The sequence below is a fragment of the Haliaeetus albicilla genome, chromosome 21 (genome assembly GCF_947461875.1).
Source record: "Haliaeetus albicilla chromosome 21, bHalAlb1.1, whole genome shotgun sequence".
NCBI lineage: Eukaryota > Metazoa > Chordata > Aves > Accipitriformes > Accipitridae > Haliaeetus > Haliaeetus albicilla.
The window spans coordinates 15,847,280-15,864,648 of NC_091503.1; the positions used below are offsets into that span (position 1 = coordinate 15,847,280).

General features: G+C 42.8%; 1 protein-coding gene across 1 annotated transcript in view; it reads right to left on the bottom strand.

Moving 5' to 3' along the window:
• Window positions 1-17,369, bottom strand: part of F13A1 (coagulation factor XIII A chain) — a 151,091-nt gene that overhangs the window by 111,138 nt on the left and 22,584 nt on the right. Inside the window, exons 2-4 of the mRNA XM_069809037.1 lie at window positions 12,898-13,004; window positions 12,199-12,291; window positions 10,265-10,411 (exon numbers count right to left, since the gene is read on the bottom strand). The gene's annotated coding sequence lies outside the window, so the exon portion shown is untranslated. The remainder of the gene's footprint in view (window positions 1-10,264; window positions 10,412-12,198; window positions 12,292-12,897; window positions 13,005-17,369) is intronic.

Sequence of the window (17,369 nt, forward strand, 5' to 3'; positions counted from 1 at the left end):
CGGGAGCTGTGCTTTAAATGCAAATACAAGCAGAGAAGAAAATGCTAAGTAGCCTAGTCCCCCATATCCCAGATATAGAATCCAAAATGAGTAGGCACATCAGGCAGTAACGGCTTTAACATCTGCATCTCAGAGGCTCACATACGAGATGGGGTTAACACCACCTCACTAGAGTGCTAGCTGCTGGCAGAAATCCACCTGTGCTCATGAACAGCTTAGAAACTATGATCAGAGCATTTGCAGTCCCTGAGGAGAGTCTATATTCAGTGAGGGGGTCCGAGGATGTGTATGAAGTAATGTAAAGGAGAATAAAAGGAAATGAAAAAGCACCATCCATCTTGACTGAGGTGGTAAGTCCAAAGTGAGAAAACACAGTGTGACCACCTACTTGAAGACTGTCTTAATGCAAACACACACACAGCAGTGGAAAAGGATGGGAGAACGAATCAGGAGTTTGGACAGCTGAATTTAAATCAGGCACATCTAAACATTTAGCTTTTGGTACACAGACATACAAACACACACACACACACCCATGTTGAAAATTGATCCAGACAACTCCTACTGCCACCAGATAAAAATATATATTTATATACTACCAAATTTGCAGCCCAGGCTACTCTAACCTTAGCTTCTCTCCCCTGTGGACATAAGTCACACATGGTATACTTAAATAGCCCTAGGCACTGAATTATAAATACTGTTTTATTTACAATTCTGTAGCAAATGATTCACTGTGGATATATGTCAATCTTTTCATTAAATATCCATCATTCAGTGGTTTGCTCCTGCTGCCATAGGGCAATGCAGTGGCAGTACCAGTGCTTAGATAACAGTGACAACTGCCTTAGAATTACCAAGAGTACTCTATTTCGTAATAAGGCAATAAATTGCAACTTATTTGCCAGGAAGATATATTTTTAAAATCACTTGGTTTTCATTTTAAGCAGCACTTTGACCTAAAGTTCACTATCAGGTACTGAAACCTCTTTGATGCTACAGTAATCTAGTTCACTGCTAGGATTGGTCAAGTTTCAATCTGCAGCACTCCAAAGGGTTTGCAGGCACTGTGTATGTCCATCAGAGGTATACAGAGTTTTTTCAGAGGAGGCATCGCCTTTCTTGAGGAGCCACCTTGAGCCAGATACTCCCTACCATAAAACAGTTGCACATTTAAAAGTAAGTATGAACCCACCTCACATACCATAATCCCAAATTTTGAAGAGATCAAATAGGTTCCTTTTTATGTTTAAAAAAAAAAGTATGTAGCTAAAAACATATACTGCCACACTCACTACTGAAGTGCCACTAAATGCATACACATTTCATACAGTCTCAATGGAAGATATTGCTTTTGTGCTGGACTTGGAGCTAACCATGTAGCTGGAGAGCCTGGAAACATTTCTGCCAAGTTTTAGTTATTCTACAGAGATATTTTTTTCCAAAGCTTCTCTGGTTTTTTTTTTTTCTCCTGTGGGGCTTGCTCAGTTATACACAAAAGTAGGAAGTTGAATTCTGTGGACCAAAACTGAACAAGGTCTTACTTCAGGTGCTTAAATACAGGCAACTTGAAGCGGTTATGTCTGCAATCTCACCACAATCAACAACAGAGCTCCAGTGACCTGGATTTTTCTCTTCATATCTGAAGCGCCACATGAGGGTTATTACACTGGAGACAGTCAGGGAGCAGTTTACACTAATGTGTTTTCCTTAGCAGTTGGGATTGGTTACAAGAAGGCATGTGTTCAGCAGCCACAGCTCAGCTGACTGATGAGAGCTCACTTGGTCAGACACAATAAACTAGTAATTTGCAACTGTACAGAAGCATCTCTAAAAACAGATACATAAGATGGTTACAGACAATGCTGTCTTCAATGCTGTCTCTTAGAACAGCAAAGGAGAAAACTTTACCTTTTATAGCTACTAGAAGAAAATCACTTATGACCCTGTATTTGCCAGTCTCTGGTACTCTGCCACCACTTTCTGCCAGTGAAACCACTATGGCAGTGTGAGATGACTGTTGTGACATTAATTAGTGGAACCCAGGTTAAAAATGGTCAACATATTCCCCCTATACAAATACTTCTATAATTATGGGAACAAAAGGGAGGAAGTGCTTAGAAAGATCACCACCTGAGCAAGCCTTGCTTGGGATGTTTGTTCCAAGCCAGTCACACTGCCCTGCGCTGTTACTTTCAGAAATAATGACATCCATCCTGCAGCCAACTTCAAAATGATTTCTGGCTTTCAAACTCTCAGAGAAATACTTTACATTCTGTTCCTGAAACCAATCAATACTGCAGCATCCACCACTGTTTCTAATACAACTGCCTGAAGAGTATGTGTAGGCACTGGGCGAGGATTACCAGAAAATGACACCTTTCCAGCTGGAACATAACATTTTCTGCCCAGTTCTGTTTAGCTCTCTGCTTCAGCCTCTCAGTACACTGCTGGGACTGTACTTCTGTTTCACTAAGAGTCCTTACTGAAGAGAGTAGTCATGAAATGAGATGGTGAAATTTGGGCACATCCTTTAGAAAGCTACTCTGAACTGATGCTTATGCTATGCAAAGGGTTCTGTCTCCAGAAACCACGAGGAGGTTTCCCTAACTCTAGTTTGCTGCATAGTCCCAGTGTTGTGGAACATCATGGCAGACACAACTATTTTGTAAAGGGGAGTCAAGTAGTTGATTTAGTTAATTATTAAGATTTATCAGCGTGGACAGAGAGGGTCAAAGCAATAAGGAGCCTGTCAGCCACAAGCAACACTGACTCCAGAACATCAGATTCATCATTCTTTGGGGGCCTGAACTTTTAATAAGTTTTCTTCACATGACACAAATTCTATGTACTGTAATAAAATTTACTTTACTTCTACATTGAAATTCACTATAAAAGGTTCTGACAACATCCATACCTCCACGTGTTGGAAAATATAACCACCCTGCATGCACTGGAGAGCTGTCAGAGCACCAAACCACATCGCCCCATCCCATCCATGGGAACACCAGGCACTCGTACAAAATCCAGCTCAGAGGACAGAGGAGGAGGAGAGTTATGGCCTCCAGCGGGGCTGCACCACAGGCTGGTAACAGGGACATAGCAGAGACTCTACCCATGTTCACACAAGCTACAAATCTTGCAGGATATGAACAAGCCACCACAGTTGATAAGGATTATGTCTATGTTCACCAGGAAAAAGCATCCCCTTAAATCATGACCCATACCTCTCAACTCAGGCAGCTCCTACTGTCAGAAAGTAAATAGCCGGGTGGGAGCAGTGACCACCGAAAGCAGCTGGCCCCATCTCACACACCCTGATCCCTGCCCTGGCAGCAGCAGCAAACCTGATTTCCCCAGGCACTGGCAGACGCAGAGCAAGCAATGAAGACATGACCATTTTGCTGTGCCCTTGGCAGGCTGCTGCTGCCCAAGGCAACAGCCTACATCCCCTGTGCTCCCAGCTGGCCCTGTTTTGTCAGTTCTCTGTTATGTCTTCAAATGACTCTATTAGCACCTCAAAATAAGTCATTTGGGCCCCACCTAAGGTTCAGAGAGATTTTAACAGTTGCCTTGACTCATGGATCTGCAGACTAATTGCAAGTACCATCCAGGAACATTAAAGCCCACACACAATTGTGACAACTTTGATATTATTGCTTAGAACACTGCCCACTTGAGTCATGCTTTAATTCAGTCATTAGTATTTTGATGGAAAAAGGCGTATTTCCCCCAACCCCACTCCACAGAGTGGGAAGCACACAGGAAGGATTTATCCCACATAAAAATAAATTGCTATTTGCATGTCAGAAAATGACTGCAGAAAACAGAAAAACATCAATTATTCAGAGCAGCAAATAAACAATAAGGGTATTTTTCCAATTTTTAAAAAGAAATAGGTTATCTGCAAGCAATGGTTCCATTTTTCCCCCCTCACAAAGCAATTGCTATATCCTCCTCTGTATGAGTATAGGTATCAAGTCTGACACACTGGTTTGATTACTGTGAGAATGAGCAAAACAATGAGCTCTTACAGCCAAAGAGCTTTGAATTCAAACAGATGCCAATTCAACCTGTAGAGAGATATTCCGTTGTGCCTTTGAAAACTTGCCCCCCCCAAAAAAATAAAAAAAAATAAAAATAGTCTTTCACACTTTTTTTGAGATAAGAGAGGTTTTCCCTTTTAATCAGTGACCTGAAGATGTCAGCTCTGCTCTTACACATTAACGTGCCATTAGCATATGAGTTCAGGGCAATTATCTTGGTGAATGTGACTAAATACAATCTAAGACACCACAGGGAGAAAGAAGCCCATAAATCTCACTGTTAAATTATTTACATCGCTGTTGCAGCCAGAGGTGCCTGTTCTGCAGGGATGAGATTGTTGCCATGCTGCCTATGCACTCAGGTTGTGAACGTGGGTCAGTGTCTCAGCCTCTCCTTCTTCTCCACCACTTTGTCTCCATACAAGCTAGGACAAATAGCCCCGTAGATGCCTACTGATGTGCCAGGACAGTTATTGCCCCTCCTGCACTGAATAGCGTCCAGCCTTGACTCGGCCACTATCGGAAGGAGCAACAGCCTCCCTGCTCCCAAGACAGAATGAGCTCACTGTGGATTTAGCTCATTTTTTCTTGTTCTGGCAGGTTTTAATGAGGCTGGAAAAAAAGAGTGAGCACAAATAATGAAAATGGCGTTTTGTACAGAGACTTAGTTCGGTATTAGTTTGATGGAGGGATAAAATAGCAGACTGTGGATGGTGGGGTTTTCTGCTTCATCATCTCTTTTTCTTAAGATGGCAAACAGCTAGCAAAGTGCTCATTAATGGATAGTGACAAGTAGTTTCCTGTGGTCTTAAAACAAACCATCAATTACAGACAGTGTTTTCAGTTCTAGAGGCTAAAAACATTCAATACCATTCAGCTGGTTGCACGTTTTTCAGGTGATGAGAAACCCAAGAAGTGGGAAAAAATATAAAAAAAAAAGAAAAAGAGAGAAACTATTGTGCTTTCTCCAGACCAGCATGCTTCAAAATACCCTTCAGCTGAGGCCTAAATCAGCATCCCTGCAAAACAAATGGCTCTTGGAGAGCTATAGCCTGATCTTCATTTGACCTGATCATCTTTGTTCGACAGGTCAGTAAAGGCTCAGGTCCCATAAAGCAAAGCACAGAGTAGCAAGAAGGCCAGGCTGAGCTTCAATGGATACTGCCAAGAAGGTTCGTTCTCATCGCTTTTTCTTTCCATTTTAACCCTTAGGCACTGAAAGGTTAAGAAACAGGACACTACAAACCAGTTACTTACTTCACTTATGAAAGGCAGGAACTTTTTCCCCCCTCTAGAGTGGCAGAGAACACCCCGTTCTCCTAAACCAGCCCATTTTTCCTTCACTTGAAAGTGAACAATGAGAAAACAGAAACTGCATTGACAAATGTTACAAGATCGGTTCGGTTCCTCACTGTAATACCCAGAAAGGGGAACCAGTTACACCACTGGAAACATGCAAAATAACAGCAAGCTAAAGCTGTATCACAAAACACAGCATTGGATTTTATGGGGCTATTTATACCATCTAAAGTAAACCAAGAAATCTTCCCTGATGTCCCTGCAGGAAATTTACAGGGTCTCAGGAAAAACACAGCTACTGTATTTAAAATGGTGACAGAAACATGCTTCTGAGCAGTGGGCACAGAATGAACTATCTGGGTGTTCAGGTATGTCTACACCTTTTACGCAACAGACATGAGGTTTGGAAATGCGGCTCTAAAAAGCACAAGGTCATACCCAAGCAAGCTCTGGCATTACAAGCTCTAGAAAGCATTTCCAACACCAGAACTAGTTCTGAGTTCCCTTTCGTAAGCAGATTGCAGCATGCCATAGAGCTGGTCTGAGAGGCCTCTGCACTAAGCATTAGCTAGTGTTGTACAGTTAGAAACAAACTTTGAGAAAAGTCTGCTTCCCATATTGAGCTCCAGGGCTCTGGGTCGTGGCTGACGGGCAGCTCTAAGGCTGGGCTGCAGGACTGATGCACAAAACCAGTTGTGCTGTTCAAGTTTCATGAGGTTTGGATCCAGAGGTCCAGTTTAGGACCAACCTCTAGTCACTCATCCCTTCCTTCACCAACAGAGACGTACATGCCACCTTTACAATCGGCAAGCAGTACAACTGTAATCTAAACTAATATGAAGAGGGTTCAACAAAAAAAGCTGTAAGCAAGAAAGCTTTTTCTGGACAAGTGTAATGTTGATATCTTCTTTTTAAACATGCTACGTCCAACTCAGGACAACAGCTGCCAGCCCCTTGCACCCACCCAGGGTGCTCAGAGACAGAAGCCCTGTCCATATCGCAGCCAAGCGCCACACAGCAATTACTGACCATTATGCCGGCACAAAACAGTAAGCACGCACCCAGCCATGGCTGCTGGTGGTGAATTGTGTACAAGGCAGCTCATCATTCGTGAAAGCTTTCTCTGCTCCCATAAATCTACAGCAGGGGCTGATTTTGTCTTTGCATGCGTATACTTGTTGAACTTACAGAAAACATGGAAACTAATGAAATACAGCAAAAAGTGGCTTTCTGCAAGTGGAAAGCTCTCTCCAGAAACCCAACTTCTCATGACGACAGAGGTGCTTGTTTGGCTTGCACTGTTGTGCTCCCATTGCATGCTGAAATGATTCCCCCCTTCATCCCAGCTGTGTGCTCATGCCATGACTGATAAAGTAAAGCCTGTCAAGCCATTTCGGATTCAGACCAGCCTTATTATTCACCCCAGCGGATATTATGTCAGTTAGATAGACCACTGGTTATCTTACTATAGTATAACCACAGTGCCAACCACAAAGAAAACATTTCTGCCCACATAAATATTTAATACAAACATTATCTTCATGTAGAAGAAAGGATAGCGGGGACTCCTTTGAGACTATCCTGAAGCACGCTAACTACAACAGTACCAACTCACTTCAGTAGAGATTGTCCATACCTACTATCTCTCAGAGCCAAGACTTACTGATATAAGTTTTATAACCTTATTCAGGGTGAGTTTACTGAAGTCAGGAAAGAGATATAAGGACTCCTATTAGGGTGACCTATCCACATCTTGGGTCAGATCCCAGGAAAAAAAAACCTGCCCTCCCTTTTCAGCCATAAATTATGTGCTTAATTATCCAAATGTCAAACTGTGCTTGCAAATAACTAGGAAGGTCAGATCAGAGTGAGACAGACCTTTGAAAGCCAGTTTCAGGAGCCAGCCCTCTCTGCAGCAGACTTGTAAGTATATTGCAGTTAGAACTCCCTGCCACTTTTTGCAAGTTGCTTCTACAAGGGCCATGAACAAGGAGTGAACTCTCCTTCCCACTTGGAGCAGTTAAGCTGCCTGTAATGTCAGCGTCTGTGCTACGCACTTGCAGGAAGACAGGATTTCAGTTCCACAACTTCCCTATGTGAACATCTAACCATACAGAGCAGGAGGTAACCAGCTCTCCCTCATTATGGAGAATTGTTCAGACTCCTCATGACCAACTACCATTTACACTCAGGACAATCTCAACCCAGAGTAAACCCAACAGAGTGTGGGACAGAGGACAGATTAAGGCCCGGGGTGTTTTCTTTGAACTATTAGTCACAGTAGGAAATTACTAAGTCAATATTGGATTGCAAAGGGCTTCAGGCAGAGACCACGGCCCAAATTATCATGGCTGTAAGCAGAGACACACTGAATGAAATTCATAATGGGAACGAGTATTAGAGTGCAAGGGAGATGCACCCTGAATGTGGCTCTTTGGTTTTTCACAGTATGTCGCTACAAACAGGCCATGTCCAGCTCCTCAGACTCAAGAGTCCTATTGACTTCAGTGCTATTTGGATCAAGCCCAAGGTGTTTATAAAAGACATTAACCAACAACAGGCAAAACACACATTTCATGACTTCCTCTCCTATTGGCATCATGGGCCTGGAAGCAACTCGGAAGAAAACCACTGGCCAGATGCACTGACTTTGGCAGCAGCTAGCCAGCCAGCCTTGGTCACCCCCCTGGTGTAAGCCTGGGAAATCAGGACTGCTCCATGCATGCTGCCCAGGCACCCAGCACAGCCAAACAAAGGAGCAACTGGGCAACTACTGGGACAGAGATCAGATGCACTGTATGTCAGGGCTGCCAAAAAGCCCCAGATCTTCCATACTCGGGTTTCACACTTGTTTTGCCAGATATGCCAGACCTAAGCAAACATCATGGAGCCCATCATGTAGTAAGAAGAAGGCTACAGCATGAAACTTCCCAACCCTGATACCAGAAGATACCACCTTCCTTACCTGGATAAAATCAAGCCAACCAGTTCTGCAGCAAACTGCTTTACATCTCCAGAAAACACAGGTACAATTGCCTGTCTGCCCGATGCCGTTCTTACTCTCTTCTCTCCTCATGGGGAGGCAGCAGCCCTGGTTCTTCCATCAGCACGAGTTTCTTCTGCTCTCTCCCAGAGCAGGTCACTGCATGATGTTCTCTGCATCTCTAATAGTACACTATTTTCTGTATAACTCCCTTATTCTCTCCAGGCTGTTCCTTGCTCCCACTGAACTCAACCACCACCCAAGCCCCAGCCCAAGCACTAGCTGTGCCAGCCCCTCTGCATTCATAAAGAAGTAACCGTTGAGCTCTGCATGCCATAACACAGAGGTACATAGGTGCCTCTGCAGAGCAGAATTGGTTTTGGCACCCTGAACAAGAACTGTGTCCAGGCCATGTCTCCTCCAGCATCAGCTCTCCTCCCCCTCACCCACAAAGGACAAATCAGGTCTCAAGGAACCCAGATCAAACATCCCATTTCCCAGGTGCTTTAAGGGGCCTGGGATAGACTGAAGGGTTTTCATCGTGACTGAAAATAACACCCCTTCACCAAAAGGCACTACCTTCTACCATTTCATGTGTCAGCAGTTGCTGCCTCTGCTTTGACCAAACCTCATTACAGCTTAAATGATAACCCATGAGAAAAGCCCAGAACACAGAAACATGGCATGGAGACATTACAGCTTTAATCCTTCATAGGATTAGCTTGTTTAAATTTGATGAGATAGAAGGGAAAATAAAGGATACACATGAAAGACACCTGGTTACATCACCTCAGCAGTTCCACGAGTGTATTTTCTTGTACTTTTTTCTTCCCTTTCTTTTTTTGAACATTTCTAGGGATTTCAAGTGAGTCAAAGTGTCCTTTACTCTCTCACGCACAAGAGGAGCTGCAAAACATGCCATAGAATTTACATCTTTGAAGAGCCAGACACAAAAAACAGATTCTGCTGTGGCATTAAACATAAATTACACAGCACAAACCCTGAGCTTTCCCCTAGAGCTGGCACCTTGCTTTTCTTGTCTCCAAATATGCAAGCAATGCTTGGATGTGCTTTGTGCATCTCTGTCATCCATTCTCCAGGAAAGAAAAAAAAAAAAAAAAACACAAAACAACAACTCAGGGGAGAAAGTGTTCATTTAACTAATGAACAACAGAGAGAAGGAACCTGGTGAGAAATGCTAGCGTCAGATATGGGAAAATGAGAAGCCAAAAGGGAAGTATCGTGCAAAGTGCTTTGAGTGTCCAGGAGCAGTGAAGGAAGGTTGTGCAAGACCAAAAAGCAGGAAGAAATATGTAGTCTCTGTGCATGCATGTATTGGGAGAGGAAACAGATGATCGCAAGAGACACGCAAACTTTTGTCAAGAAGAGAGAGACGTGAACTCCTTAATTATTTAATTTTTTTATAACTTTTAATTTCACTTCCCAGCCATGAGTTTCTGTATGTGTTTGACTAGATCACTCAATCCAAAACCACTGACCTGAATGATTACACTTCACATCTGTGTATCTTTTCTCATAGATGCTGGACATACAACTTTCCCTAATGATAGGCAGACGATGCAGATGTTCACTATCTGTAAAACCATTGCTTTTCCAATTAAACTGAACATAGGTGCTCACCTCTGAAAATTTAACCTAGGGGCTTTCATTCCACCCCTGCAATAAAACGGATACAGTGAAGAGGTTCTTCAGGGTAGAGTACAACAGTGAGGAAAAAAAATAGCTGGATTTATCGCATCCTTCTTCAATTTTTAATTAGGGAAAAAAATGGAGGAAACACACTGGAAGCAAAATCAATTTTCTGCTCTTGATTTGCCTTTTTGTTTAGTGACAATTTGACTCCTAATACCAAATTATCTCTGGGGAAATAATTTCACTTACTTCAAGGCAATTTCTCCAATAGATAGTTGCTTACCTTTCTTTCTCAGGTCTGTGTGCTTCCCCCTTTTGTTCTCTGAACCTGAAAATATCTTTATTTTCAGGGCATTTCTCCACCAGCCCTTCAAACAAGATCTTCAAAGCAAGGAGCATTTTCTCTATACGACTAAGCTTCTCTCCATACCTATAACAAGTTTAGAAAAGCAAATTAGAAATTACCTTAGCTGCAAAACACCAGGGAAAAGAGATTTTGGAATATGCAGCATTCTGATTAGAAGAAAGAGCAAGTAAGACACACTGACTGATTTGAAGTCTATGTGATAGGAAAAAAATGACCTTTCATCAGACCCTTAATTCATTAATACAGTTCCCCACCTCCCATCTGGAAGCCAGTCATATTGCTGGATATATTGTGCATCAGCACAACTATTTAAAAACTCTTAACCCAAATCACAATAGAAAAATTGTCATTTATTTCTGCTTTTTCTTTACTTTTCCAGGGCTTTAACTTTATTTGGAACTTCCATCAAAATAAATTTTGAGAATCCTGACTGTGGGTTTAGTTGAATCTAAGCTGTTTGGAATTTATGTTCTACTTCTCTTTTTCAGCCCTGGTATTTCTTTGTAAGATATCCCACTGGGAAGTAACCAGAAAACCATTTCCTTTTTTTTTTTTTTTGAGGATCTTAAAAGTCACATAAGAAAGATGAAATGACCATCAATAGTTCCCAGGGGGAGGACTGGAAATAGAGGAGATTCATGAGCAGTTCTTAATGTATCAGCTTCTCCCACACATTCAAAACCCACATGAAAATCGGAACCCACACTGTAAAAGCCCTTACGAGCTTGTGCACCACTTAAAAATTTAAACAGTCTTCTAATGGAAAAAGATAACCTATTAAAGGCAACAGTGCCCATCTACCAACATAATGTTCATGCTGCTCAGACTGCTGGGGCTCTCTGTTTTTATTAAAGCCCTTCCTGCTTTTTTTTTTGTGTAGCACCAACTGAGATGGAAGCCTAACAAAGGTGTTGTTTCCCAGGAGGGATCTCCACTTCCTCGCTTGCATGTACTAAGACAACTGGGAGACACCCAGATGTAACTGCTAGACAATGGGGATGAAATGCTGACAGCGTGGCAAGATTAATGAGAGCTGATCCACTAGCATTGTCTTTCCTATCTCTGCAGTCCTTTGCAATTTGTATTTGGTAATCCAATTTTCCACTTCCAATGTGGGTAGCTCTCTTCATTTTTTCCTGACTAGCATCACCTGAAAGCTAACCATGGACCCATCACTACAAAAAACAACTCTGGAAGGATGAAACCCACATCTCTCCTTACCCTGAGAAATCCCCTGAAGGAATACTCCCATCCACACCAAGGGAATACACTGCTACTAGAGATCAGTTGCTGTAAGAGCAGCCCTCATCCTGGTGAAATGTGGCTTGAGAGACAGCAGGAACACTCATCTCACCTGAACACTCAGGACTGTATTTCTATGTGAACACATCCACCTTTTAGTCCTGAGGCAGGCTGAGAGTTCACATGCGGTGAGTTACTATGGCTCAAGTAACAAGTGACTCCATCTCAGTGGAGAAGCAGCACAGGACAGCTGAGCCCATCCAATATTTTGCTGCCACTGTTGAAAGGGGGAAGTCCTACACCCCCTAAATTACTCTTAGACATGCTCTCTTGCTCACCTTCCACCAGCTCTGGTGCTTGCTGGGAGCCTCTGGGAATTGATACAACCTAGTAATCCAGCAACAAATTACCTCAGAAAAAGCAATTGAGTTTTCTGCCAGGATAGGGGTGAAATTGGTTCAGTAAAAAGTTTTAGAAGCTGCAGAGTCAGCACAAGACTGCACAGCTGAGAGCAAGTGCAGGGGTAGGGAGGACAAGGAGGAAGAGGATCTCTCCCCCTCAGCAAATGTAAGTTGTTTGTAAGACTCAGCCATAACACGCAACTTCACCTTTGGGATCACGCGGATGTTGTCTCCCGTTGCTATGAAGGCACCCAAGCAGAGTAGTGAAGAAGGAAGGGTAAAAATTCTTTGGAGTATACTCTGACAGAAAAAAAAAAACAATGTACGTGAATAGAGTTGCCTAAACATGCATTTTTGTGAAAGAAAATTGCAGGATGAGTATTTTAGTCAAGAGGATATTTTAATCCTTTTTTTTTAAATCTGCTTAACATTAATCACAAACAAACATTTGGCACAAAGGATAGCCTTGTTAATGATTCAGTGCCTTGGTTCTTCCAGTGAGAGGAAGCACTGAAATAAAGCATTTACAGGCTGGATAACAAGCTGTTAAACAATAACTGGGAAAACTCCTAACCTTTCTAGGGAGAAATAGAAAAGGGAAAAGGAAGGGGAGAGGGAAAGGGAAAAGAAAGGAATAGATCATTATATACCACAAAAATAGATCACAAATTTAATTTTTTTTCTTTTAGTTCTTTGCAGGTTCCTTTTCAAATAAAAGACGTGACTTTTAAAAAGCCCGTAACAGCACTGCTTTGCATTTTTAATAAAGACTTCTTAAAGCCATTAACTTCCATGTGGTGCACAGCCTTTTCCTATGGGGAAGACATGAAATTGCTGTTCTGGCAGCGACCGCTACCATCACAGTCAAACATCTCCCCCCGTAACCAGGCATAGCTGGGTGCTTACCACAGGGCTCCTCTTGTCAGTGCGACTGGTGAGGCATCAGTGACCAACAGGTGCTACCAGCACACCAATGAAGTCCTCAGAAGTCACCCCCAATCTGGGAGGCAGGCCTGTGAGGGTAGAAATCGCATCGTCCAACAGTATACACCTACACAGACTCAAGAAAAATATCAGCACAGTTAACAGCTCAGAAACAGAGATGGGCAGCCAAAAGTTTCTCTCTACATAGACACTTTGTGGTTTTATATTGTTATATGATCTCCTCCTCTCATGGAACGAAGATGAGCTCTGCAACACCACACAAAGTGTCCACGGTGGCGCGTAGGTATTTATTATTTACTGCAATCTCAGGAGGTCCACACTAAAAGCAGTCTGAGGAAAGCGGGCTATGTTTTATCCACCACATGACCCAGTTTCCAGCAGATCTGTCAAGAACTTCTGTCACCAGTGACAGGGCTGAATAATGTTCAGTGAAGTAGGTGATGAGTTACGTGAAACTAGCTTCCAGAGGAAATTAATTTCCACAGAGAGGCTTTGGCTACTTGAACTTTGTTTTAAAAAGCTGTGTTTTATTGCAGTCTAAGTTAATGAAGAAAGGTAGCTGACAGGCTGCTGCACCGTCTGTGTTATCTCTCAGCCACATTTCTTCCAGCAGCAGAACAGGAACATTCACTGAAATGAGCTTCCATTTGCACTCATTTTACTGTTTCTCTTCCTACTGCCACAGCCACTGCTCTACTTTTGCCATGAGAAATAATCAAACCTACTTTTAATACAATGCTGTGCGTATGCATCTCTGCCAAGATCATTCTTGAGCACAATAACAGATTGCAAAAAGTACTTCATGCTCAGCCTTCTGCCTGGGAACCTAGGTAGGGGATAACATCTATATAACCCACACTATTCCTTATGAGCACCCAATCTCCAAAACCATTCTTTTTCCACTTTTATTCTGCCAGACTCGCCACAGAGGATCTCCCTCTGTGGTCTTTGCATGCTGAAAGATTTTGGAGGCCCTCACCTGAGACCTTAGCCCAGATAGTAGGATAAAGATAGTATTAAGCTCATCAATCTGCAGACTATATTCTCCTTATTACGTCCATATTATAGCCATACTAAAAAGTTTACCCTAAATTTTAGGATAAACTACTTTGTGGAACCTGCGTATGGCAAGTACCACATTCACACCCGGGTAGGTTACTGCCTCTAATAGCATCGACCTCAAATATCTCAGTTACAACATCTGTTAGCTCTCAAACGTGTTCAAAAGTATGACTTTCTACATTTCAAAGACATGTGGGAAAACACGGGGAAAAATGCAAAAGAATCTTTTACTGTGGAGTGGCTGCTATTCCACATTGTTAATCTTATCACAGAAAATCAGGCGCACTTATCTCTGCTCACAAGATGGGATTTCCTTGTGGCATTTTCTATTGTTATTTTGAAGAAAAATGATGAAAAACATGAAGAACTTGAAGGTGCTTTAGCTTACATATCTTTGAGGCCCCATATGCTTGCAAAGAATCAGGTAAAAGCATGTGCAAACTGTAAAAAGAATTTTAAAAAGCAATGCTCAAAAATACCAGAAACAGAGCTGTTTAGGCATAGGCCTTAGCCTAGACAGTCACAGGCAAGAACAAAAGAGATCTCCCACCTACCTTTTAGGTGCCCCAGGAAACATAGATACAAAACTAACAACTTCTTGGTCTTTACATATCTTTACCCTACTCTTTCACACAGTATTTTACGTGTTTGGCTAGACGCCATGAAAATGTCCCACACACTTCATTAGCTGAAAATCTTCTCAATAGCATAATAGCAGGGTTTCCTACAATAAAACCCAAATGTGCCACTGCTTTCCTTAATGTTTCTAGATCTTCTGATCAGTATTAAACTCAGCCATGTCTGATGCATTGGAGTGCATACCCAGCCTTCTCACCAGTACTCACCAGCCATTAGCATTCAAAATTAGTGACTCAGTTCCTCACCAGACTACTTTAGGAACAGAACAGTTTTTTAAACAATTATGAATTCTGAGGGGATTTGTCTTCAGATTTTTGACCTTGATGAGTTTTGGTTCTCAAACTCTTCTTTGTAGCCACCAACATCAGAATCTTATATTTTAAAAATAGACATGTGAAAGTTACATGAAATAACATAGCTTCAGCAGTCCATGCTACATAGTCAAAATAAATGCATGAAGCTTGATAGCTTTGTTTATTTAACTTCACAAGCTTTGTAGACAATCTAAAGCAAAGTGTCAGGACCAGACATAGGCAGTCCTTGGGTTTTTGAGAGACAAGAGGCAGCAGCAGGGTGAGAGATCCCTGCCCTCAGCGGTAGGGAAAGCAGCAGGTAAGAGCAGAACCGCGACTTCACATGAGCACCCCGCAGAGGTGCAGGGGACAGAGTTGCACCTTTTGTGGCTATGGCATGAGGTCAATAAGTAATACACTTGGCCCCTAACTTTCAACTGCAATGAAACCAGAAGCAATAGCCAGAAGCCTCTAAGTGAGGGACAAAATTTTGAATGTCGTCTTTGAGTCTAGGAAATGTGCACACAGACCTAAGTCTTGATGTGCCACAAAACACACCAGATGCACAGGTAGGAGAACGCTGCCACATAAAAACTAACTTCAGATCTTGGGAAACCTCAGGGTACTACTCTTCCAAGAATATATTCACACCAAATAATTTATTCCTTCTCTAAACCATTTGAGCTGCTAAAAAGCCAGAGGGTGTAGGGGACACCAAAGCTTGTTTTATATAACAAGAAAGAGTTTTCCTTTTCCACTCCCCTTCTAACTAGAAACATCTGACCAGTGTTGATCAAACCAGACTATATTTACTTCCAAGAAAAAGATCAAGTTAGATTTTCACTAGCAGCATAAATGGTCTCAGAAAAACTTGAGTGACAAAAAGTAAAAACCTGAAAAGACACAGAGGACCAGAATCAAAACATTTATGTCACTTCAGCCTTTAAAGCTTTTCCTTTCTTTCTGCTGGTACATCTCAATTCTCTCAGCATTTCACTACAATTGCCATTAAGCTGGGATCTGTTCTGTGGGAGACTGGTGTCACGGCAAAGACGATTCCTAAGACTTTTACATCTGATCTGAGCAGAGGTGCTATTCTGCAGGCCTAATAGGGACCAGGCTGTAGTCCCACTGCCTGCCTTTTTCATCTACGGAACAGTGGTGGCAAGACAGCTCAGAAAAGACAACATGATTGCAGCTGGGCACTGTAACCAGGTGGGGTGCTAAGACAAAAATGCCAGAACAGCAGCCCAAAGTAGAGGAGTGAATGAAAACCCTGCTGCTACCCTGGATAGATCAGGGGGTCTTCTCTGTCAGAAGGAGGTGAAAGCCCACTGTGTGCAGGCACGTACATAGCCATCAGAAATAAACATATGTCCTAAAAATAAAGTGCCCTCTCATGATTAAATTCAGCAAAAGTTCCCATGTGTGTCTGTGTGCTTATTTGCATAACTTTACCTGCTTTTCTGTGCTGTGCATCAACTCTGGTCTGCACAGCAGGGGCAGGTCACACAGATAAAACCCCTGACATTTTGCAGCTCCTTTTAAAAGTCTGCATCCATGCAGGGACCATGACAGCTGCTGGACTGACAAGCCCGAAGCAGCGCGTTGCTGCAGCTCAGAGCATCTGCGGCACAGGGGGCAGGGCTGCGTGTCCCCCCGCACCAGCCCGATGCAAAGGGACCACAGTGGGGGGAGAGTCAGACTCCGAGCCAGTGCCTTTTTCGCTTTTCTGCTGAAAGGTGCCAAGTTTGCAGCCATCAGTTAATTTTATGCAGGGTCTCCCCCCCCACAGGCAGGAGCAGGAGCCACCACCTCATGTCACCAGCTGGTGAGCAGGCACCACGAATTTGTACCAACAGTCAAGAAGTGCAAAGGCAGATTCTGCTTTCTGCTGCATGGGTAGAGGCGAGCTCTGATCTGCCAAGCAGCCTGAGCCTGTCCCTCTCATTTAAGCAGTTCAGAGCCTTTTCCAAGGAAACAAATGTTTCATTTACATTTCCCTTTCCCATGTCAGGTAACGGGAACATATCACTGATGGCAGTCACAGACTGTACATCACGCAGCACTTCTGAGATCTCCTTTTGTGTGTTTCACAATAAAAATACTACAAAAATCCACAGGGGCACAAGGTCATCCTCCAAGTCACAGTGTTTGCCAAGTAAAGAGAAACATGCAAGGCCTAATATTGTATCATCCAGGGCAGCTCTAACTGCATGCTGGAAGCTTCCTCAGCACAGTAATTAGTAACGCTTGAGTTTTTTTACAAAGCGTTGAAACTGCAGTTTAAGTGAAACACATCTGCTAGCAAAGATAGAAGACATTTTTGAATATACAGTATATATCACAGTGCCAAAATACACAACTATTGTACCACTGCCCTTCTTTGAAAAGTGGGTAAAGGAAAGGGTCAGACTGCCTGATCTAGCAAGCCAGCCA